The sequence below is a fragment of the Arachis hypogaea genome, chromosome 19 (assembly GCF_003086295.3).
Source record: "Arachis hypogaea cultivar Tifrunner chromosome 19, arahy.Tifrunner.gnm2.J5K5, whole genome shotgun sequence".
Taxonomy (NCBI): domain Eukaryota; kingdom Viridiplantae; phylum Streptophyta; class Magnoliopsida; order Fabales; family Fabaceae; genus Arachis; species Arachis hypogaea.
Window position 1 is genome coordinate 101,951,911 of NC_092054.1, and position 8,029 is coordinate 101,959,939.

The 8,029-nt window shown below is 39.5% G+C and overlaps 1 non-coding gene across 1 annotated transcript; it reads right to left on the reverse strand.

The window, feature by feature from the left end:
- Positions 1–7,542: 7,542 nt before the first annotated feature.
- LOC112781942 (small nucleolar RNA R71) lies at positions 7,543–7,646 on the reverse strand. Its single transcript, XR_003192687.1, has one exon. It is a non-coding gene; the product is annotated as a small nucleolar RNA R71 (small nucleolar RNA).
- Positions 7,647–8,029: the final 383 nt, after the last annotated feature.

The following is an 8,029-nucleotide window of genomic DNA, read 5'->3' on the forward strand; positions in this document are numbered from 1 at the left end:
GGGGGGGAAAAAAAACACAGACTTGTCATTGTGGACTGGAGGAAAGCTATTTACACCCTATCATTCTGGGGCAGACCATTATCTGCCACTACTAGAGCGGCTCCATAGATGTAGAACAAGGAGAACTAATTCTGAGAATAAATGATGAACAGCTCATTTTCAAGTCTTCAAACCTGCATCTGAGCCTGAACCAGAATCGAAGCCTAAAGATGAAGTAGCCATCGCGTGTTTTGGAGAAAGTATCCAGCAGCTGAGACTCTAAAACAGTCATTGGAAGGCAACAGAGTTGCAAAGTTAGAGCCACAAGAATCAGTGGAACAGATCAGAAGGATCTCCTGACATAAAGCAATGAAGAAATCCTCAAGAAAGGAAGAGTGATAGGGAGATGCCAAAGATGGAGAAAACAAGAAAATTCCCACTGAGGTTTTTCTCCAGGAGATAAAGTGATCTCAAGTCATTATCTGCAAATCCCACCTGGCCTCAAGACCATTCCTTCTCAGCTCCCTCAAGTGTTCACATCAAGAAAGTTCTTTCTTTGGAACATTTAGAGGTCAATGAATCAAGAGGGACGTTTTCATAGTGAGGAGAGGACGTCAAGCACTACAATCCACCCTAACAAGGGACAACCGTCAAGCTAGTGACGTTAAAGAAGCGCTTCATGGGAGGCAACCCATGTTTTTAGTATCCTTAATCTTTAGTGCTTTGCTTTACATCTAATAAAGTATGGTTTCTTATGCATGAACTTGAATCCTCAGGACAACTATTGATTAAGTGCACTAAACCGTGCATGTAAATTACAATTGGTCTCTAAGTTTGGTGTGCCTGATGGCATCCCAAATCTTACTCAATTGAATTCCATCTTTCATTCAAGGTGCACAACCAAACATTAAGTTTGGTGTTCTTTTTGAACACAGTTTATGAAAAGCAAGAAGTTCCTCTGGATTTCAAAATTCATGACAAGTATACCATTCACATATTTTAATGCTTTAGTTTCAATTACTTAGGGTAGTCACTTTGTTTAGAATCAAAGAGCCAAGATGACTATGCTTTATTAGAATATGCACACTCATTAAGGACAACCAATATGGATTTCATGTCATCAGGAGACTTAACCAAAAACTAAGTTTGGTGTCCAAATCATAAGTGTGCATACATGTAGAAGTCACGGCTATAAGCTCATAAAGACAAGCATTGATTTACATGTGCAAATACTATTCATAATTCACATGGACCGAAAAATGATAGCAATTTGTTTGTTTGTGCAGGTACAAAAGAAAAGACAAAAATGGAGAAAAAGACAAAGGGAGGTACGTGCTTGGTCAAAAGAAAATTCATAAATCTTTGAAACTAACACATGGGAAAAGGAAGTTCTGCAAGAAAAGAAAGCTACATGTACAACCTAATGCATCCAGAATACTTCCAAGAAAATGAAAAGCCAATCGTCCTTATCCACAATTCATATATTTACCATCAAGCCACCCTTCACAAACCACCCTAGCCGTTCATTTTTCACTCATGGGCACTATAAAGAACCACTTGGGGAACGAGTCCCACACCATCAATCCTCCTTCATACACTTTTTCCTTCATCATAGCATAACATCTCTTGCCGAAAACAATCTCACCACACCTCCAACAACACTTCTTGCTTCACCTTGTCAACTTTAGTTGTCACTTACCAAAATGGCAGCTTCATCTAGCCACAAAAGAAGAAAAGACAAGCAGCCAATGGAGGAAAACAGGGATTCGATGCATGGAGATACAGATCAGTGTTCCATGAGATTCAAGCCGAATGGATGAGACCTAAACGTACTAGCTGAGTCCCTTTGAACTTGAGAAGGATGAGTTCCCAGGTGTTTGGGAAAAGATCAAAAAGAGGAAGTGGGACTCCTAACTAAGCCAATCACTAGAATCAACATCAACTTGGTGAAGGATTTTATGCAAATGCAGTAAGGGAGGATCAAACCAAGAACCCACATACAAAAGCTATTGAGAGGGGTGGAGTTGACTTCAGTCCCAAAGCAATCATGAAAACTCTTGCCTGAAAAACATACATTTCAGCCAAGCAAGTTATGACAAAGGATGAAGGAGAACCTGACTATACAACTATTGCTGAAGACCTTTGTGCCATCAGAGCTGAATGGGTGAGAAAAAACAAGAGGGGCTCCAAGAGTCTTGAGAAGAGGAGACCTAACACCTGAAGCTAAAGGGTGGTATGCAATAGTTAGGAGATCCATCCTACCCACTGCAAACTCTTCAGAAATAGTCCCTAAAAGAGCCATCTTGCTACATTGCATTATGGTTGGAGGAGAGATCAAAGTTCATAAACTCATTGCTGAACAGATACAAGAGTTTAGTGAGAAAAGTGACCCTGAATCCTGCTTCATTTCCCTAGCACATCATTAGACTATGCATCGATGCCCAAGTACCATTGAGGATGAAAGACCTAATTGGCTATATCCTGGGCTGGCCATAACTGCACACAGAATGACTCTTGGCCCAACTCCTCCAAGACATACAAGAAGAAGAATGAAGAAGGGCAACAAGTGGAAGCCGAGCAAGAAGCAGAACAAGAAAGACAAGAAGGAGAAGACAGAGAAGAAGAGCAAGAAGAGCAAGCAACTCCTGAAAGAAGACAACGTATTCCCAGAGACCCCATGGATATGAGCAGAATGCAAGAAATCATGGAAGGAATGTCTCAGCAATACACGAGGTCTCAGGAAAGACAAGAAGACTTTCATCTAAAAATGATGGATATGCAAGGAACTTTGAATCAAGATTCTTTGATCTGCAAAGGGAACAAAATCTACACTTACAGGAATCCTTCAGCCACATATGCCAACACCAAGATGCCAATGTCTTGGCAATCAAGGAAGCCACCACTTTACAGAATGCAAGATACTCAGTCCAAGCTGACTACAACATCAGTTCGCAAATCAAGCTTAACTACATAGGGGAACATCTACACAAGATGGACCCAGCATTCCCAGCTTATGATGAGTATTTCAAAGGGAGGAAAGAAGGAGAAATAAACAAGGCAATGATCCTTGAAAAAGGAGTGGAAGAAACGATGAAAAAGGCTGGATTCTGGAAAAAGCTCATAAGAAAAGACAAAGGAAGCACAAGTGGTCAAAAAGAGGCAGGAAGCAAGAAGAAGCAGGATCCCAAGAATTAAGAAGAACCAAGCAATAAATAAGAGGTGGTCTCGTTCCTTAATAATCAAATGATAATTGGTGAATTGTCTTTATGAACGTGTTTTCATCATAAGTCATTTAAGTGTTAGGTGGAGTCTTTTTATGAGTCTTTTTTTTAGTATGTGTGTTTGTTAAGTGCTTTGAATAAAGTGAATGCCTAGATGTTTGGATATAACTTCACCTTCTTAAACAAGTGCGTGCCATGCTTGTTCTGTTTCCAAAAATAAAAGAAAAGTGTGAACAAAAGTAACTTGGCTAAATTAGTGACAAATCAAGTAGAATTAAGTGGTGGTATGCATGCTTGATTGTTTAGTCACATCACTAAAATTAGAGTGTAGAATTATCATTTTTTATGTAGAAGTAAAAATTGTCTATGGATCTTGATGAATAAATGTCTTTGGCCATGAAAAAGAAAGAAAAAGGAAAAGAAAAAGCCACGGAAAAAGGCAACCAAAAAGCAAAAAAAAAAAAAAAAATTGAGAAAATAAGCTAGGCACCAATGGTTTGAACTTCTGAGACAAATGCCTGTGGTGTTTATGTATTAAGGATATGCTTGGATGAATAGGTTCTGAGGAGTGTTTCAACACTTGGTAACTTGGGTTAACTAACCCGGGATTATCAACCAAAAGTCCACTATCAAGAGCAACCTAAATACAAAACATTTAGTCACACAAAGAGGTGCTGGGCACCAATGTCTCAAGAAGAAATGTGAACTAAAATGCCTAAGGTGGATATGTGTAGTGCACTGATAAGAAAAAGAAAATGCCAAAGGCTTGTGCAACACATGACACTAAGCAAACAAGGAGCAAAAGAAGCTCTAAGAAAAAGAAAAGAAAAACAAAGAAGAGAAAAGTGCCAAAGACATAAGAATAACAAGAGGCCATAGCAATTTTTGATGGATGCAATGAAAAAGTGATAATCCTACCTGATAAGTATGAAAAAGTGATGCTGCAACTTTCTGCATAAAACCCTTCTGATGAACTTCAAATGCTTGCTAATATAGCCAATGTAATTGCTTTCTGTTTCATACTTTCTTCTCAATTAACTCAGAACTTGCTTAGGGACAAGCAAGTATTAAGTTTGGTGTTGTGATGCCAAGGCATCATAGGCTAGTTTCACTAGCATTTTTCTGTTAGTTTTAGTTGTTTTATGCATTTTCTTGAGCTTAAAGTAACCAAAAATGGTTAAATGAAGAACAACGTAATGAACCATCCAAACAATATGATTTTGATGCAAATTCCATGAGTTTTAGTTATATTACTTAAATGCTATGAATGAAAGATTTCTCATGAAATTTTGCAAGACTTTGATGCAATTGTTTGGATGATTTCAGGGAAGAAGAGGCTAAGCAAGGAAGCAACAAAATCAATAAAGGAAGCTTGTATATCACATGTGGAGTTTAAGTTCCAGTTTAAGCCTAAACTGGAGCTTAAACGCCAAAATCATGAAGGATAAGAAATGCTGGGATTGAAGTTTAACCTCCAGTTTGACCTCAAACTGGAGGTTAAACGCCAGAATGAAAAGCCTCACTTAAGGAGCATTCCACGTTTAACCTCCAGTTTGACCTCAAACTGGAGGTTAAACGCCAGAATGAGTATGCCACCCAGGGAGGAGTTCCACGTTTAACCTCCAGTTTGACCTCAAACTAGAGGTTAAACGCCAGAACCAGGAAGAGTACCAGGGCCATTCCACGTTTAAGCTCGAGTTTGACTCAAACTGGAGCTTAAACGTGTTCGATAGTTTTTCTACTCCAGGGTTGCTCTCTCCACCTCCACGTTTAACCTCCAGTTTGACCCCAAACTGGAGGTTAAACGTGTTCGACACCTCCAGGGCCACCATTCTAAGCTTCCACGTTTAACCTCCAGTTTGACCTCAAACTGGAGGTTAAACGTGTTCGACCTCCAGTATGCCTCCACCCTTTTCCACGTTTAACCTCCAGTTTGACCTCAAACTGGAGGTTAAACGTGTTCGACCTCCAGGATGCCTCATTCCTTTTCCACGTTTAACCTCCAGTTTAACCTTAAACTGGAGGTTAAACGTGTTCGACTACATTACTCTCCAGGGCTACCATTCTTCCATTTCCACGTTTAAGCTTCAGTTTAACCTTAAACTGAAGCTTAAACGTGCTTCTACAAATGGCCTCACTGGAAGTGTCTGGCGTTTAAGTTGCAGTTTAAGCTTAAACTACAACTTAAACGCCACTCTTGAAAAGGGTTTCTGGGCCAAAAATATTGTGATTTAAGTTAGTCTTTGAGCACAATTATTAACTTAAACTTACTTTGGTATGAAACCCAATTGAATATCATGGTTTATGGGATTGGGCCTGAAGGATTGATGAGTTTGAAATCTCAATTTATTGAGTCATGTGTCATTATTTGATTATCACTAAGTTGGCTCAATAAATGTTACAGGATCTGGATCAACAACCTCATCAAGATTATGGATCATAAACCCAAGGCAAAAGGAAAGCAAGGAGAGGCCTCAAAGCCCAAGAAGCACAACTGAAGCTCAATATAGAAAGTGTATAAATAGGATAGAAGTTAAGTTAGAGGGGATTTTTTTCAACTTTCACCTTTAGCTAGTTTCTTTTTCTTTGTAATTGAATTCAGAGCTATGATTCACTAAACCCCCTTTCATTGGGTTAGGGAGCTCTATTGTAATTCAATGAATCAATAATAGTTTATCTTCTTCTTCAATCTTTTCTCTTGAATTTTGTTAGAAAGCTTCTCGATCTAATTCCATTGAGTAGTTGTCTTGGGAAAGAAACTACTCATACTTGGAATCCTTCGGAGCCTTGGGAAAGGAATGAAGGATTCATGCTAGAGAAGCTTTCTCACAATGGATTGGATTGGGGTTTGGATGGATATTGTGACATGTAATCCTACCAAATTGTGGTTCATGAAATTGTGTGGTATAATCAGTGATCAAGCATCATCTCTTCTTATGAACATTTAAACCAAGGGATTGGGAATTTGTTTGTTTTTAGAGAGCATTGGTGAGCCAAGGAATTGGGATCCAATCATATAAGATTGCCAAGCAAAATTCAATGAATGCATTGGTTGAGGAAGAGATATACATGTTTTGATTCGGAGATTTCAATATCTCCTAAACCCAATGAATTCCCCATTTCTGATTTCCACTTTCTCTTTACATTCTGCAATTCAATTCTTGCCATCACCCCCATTCCCTTTTAATTTCAGCAATTTACATTCTGCTCTTTAATTCATGCAATTTAAGATTCAGCCATTTAATTTTCTTGTCATTTACTTTTCCCGCCAACTTTACATTCTGCAAATTCTCATCTCAATCTTGATTCCGCTCAACTAGAACACACTTCTAATCCGAATTGCTCACTCAACCAATCCTTGTGGGATTCGACCTCACTCTATTGTGAGTTTTTACTTGACGATAACCGGTGCACTTGCCGGAAGGAATTTTGCCGATCGTGCAATTTCCTAAATCGTAGCATAACTAGTTTATGTGCATCAAGTTTATGGCGCCGTTGCCGGGGATTGGTTTTCGATTGACAATTCTCAAATTGGAAGCTAACTAGATTGAGCAATTTTCTCTTGCTTTGTTAATTCTGTTCTAAATACTTGTTGAATTCTGCACTTGGTTACATGCTTTCCTTCTTTATGCCTTTAAATTCATGCAACTAACTCACTGACTCACTAACTGTTTGAATTAATTCCTCAACTGAGCTAACCATACTCTTCCATTAACCAAGAGTATTTTACTTGTTTGTGTTTGAGCTGTGTTCTTGTATGACAGGTAGGAGAGGAGAGACATCAACTCCTCCATATACCGAACCGGAAAGGACCCTTCATAGACTTAGAAGGGAAGCAAGAGGGAAGAGAGTAGTGGGAGAAGAGGAATCTGAAGGAGAATCTGAGGACAATTTTGAGGAAGCTCTAGATCTCAACATGGATAGAGAAGTTCACAACCATGAGAGAGCTGATGGAAACAATGCCATTCCTGAGAGGAGGGTTCTTAGTTCATACATAAACCCAACCTCTGGGAATTGTGGTAGTAGCATCCAGAAACCACCCATTCAGGCCAACAATTTTGAGCTCAAGCCACAGCTAATATCATTGGTGGAAAATCATTGTTCCTTTGGAGGAAGTGCTAATGAAGACCCAAACCAACATCTCACAAAATTCCTGAGAATTTGTGACACTGTGAAGTCCAATGGAGTCCAGGAAGATGCCTATAAACTGCTCTTGTTCCCATTTTCACTTAGGGACAAGGCAGCTAAGTGGCTGGAATCATTCCCAAGGGGGAGTCTAACCACATGGGATGAGGTGGAAGGCAAGTTTCTGGCACGTTTCTACCCTCCACAAAAGGTCAATAGGCTTCGATCTGAGGTCCAGACTTTTAGACAACAAGATGGTGAAACTCTCTACGAGGCATGGGAGAGATTCAAGGACTTGACAAGGAAATGCCCACCAAACATGTTCTATGATTGGGTGCAATTGCACATCTTCTATGATGGGCTCTCTTATGAATCAAGGAAGGCTGTAGACCATTCATCAGGAGGTTCATTGAACAAGAAAAAGACTGTGGAAGAAGCCATTGAAGTGATCGAGACAGTGGCTGAAAATGAATACTATTATGCATCAGAAAGGCACAACACTAAGGGAGTCATGGAGCTGAACCATGTTGATACAATTCTAGCCCAAAACAAGGTGTTTGCCAAGCAACTAGCAGAGCTTACCAGGCAATTAGAAACAAAGCAAGTGGCTGCAATACACACACAAGATCAAGAGGAAGTAGGCATTGAAGGAGGTGATTGGGATGAGGTTAACTATGTGGGAAACCAACAAAGGCAATCATATG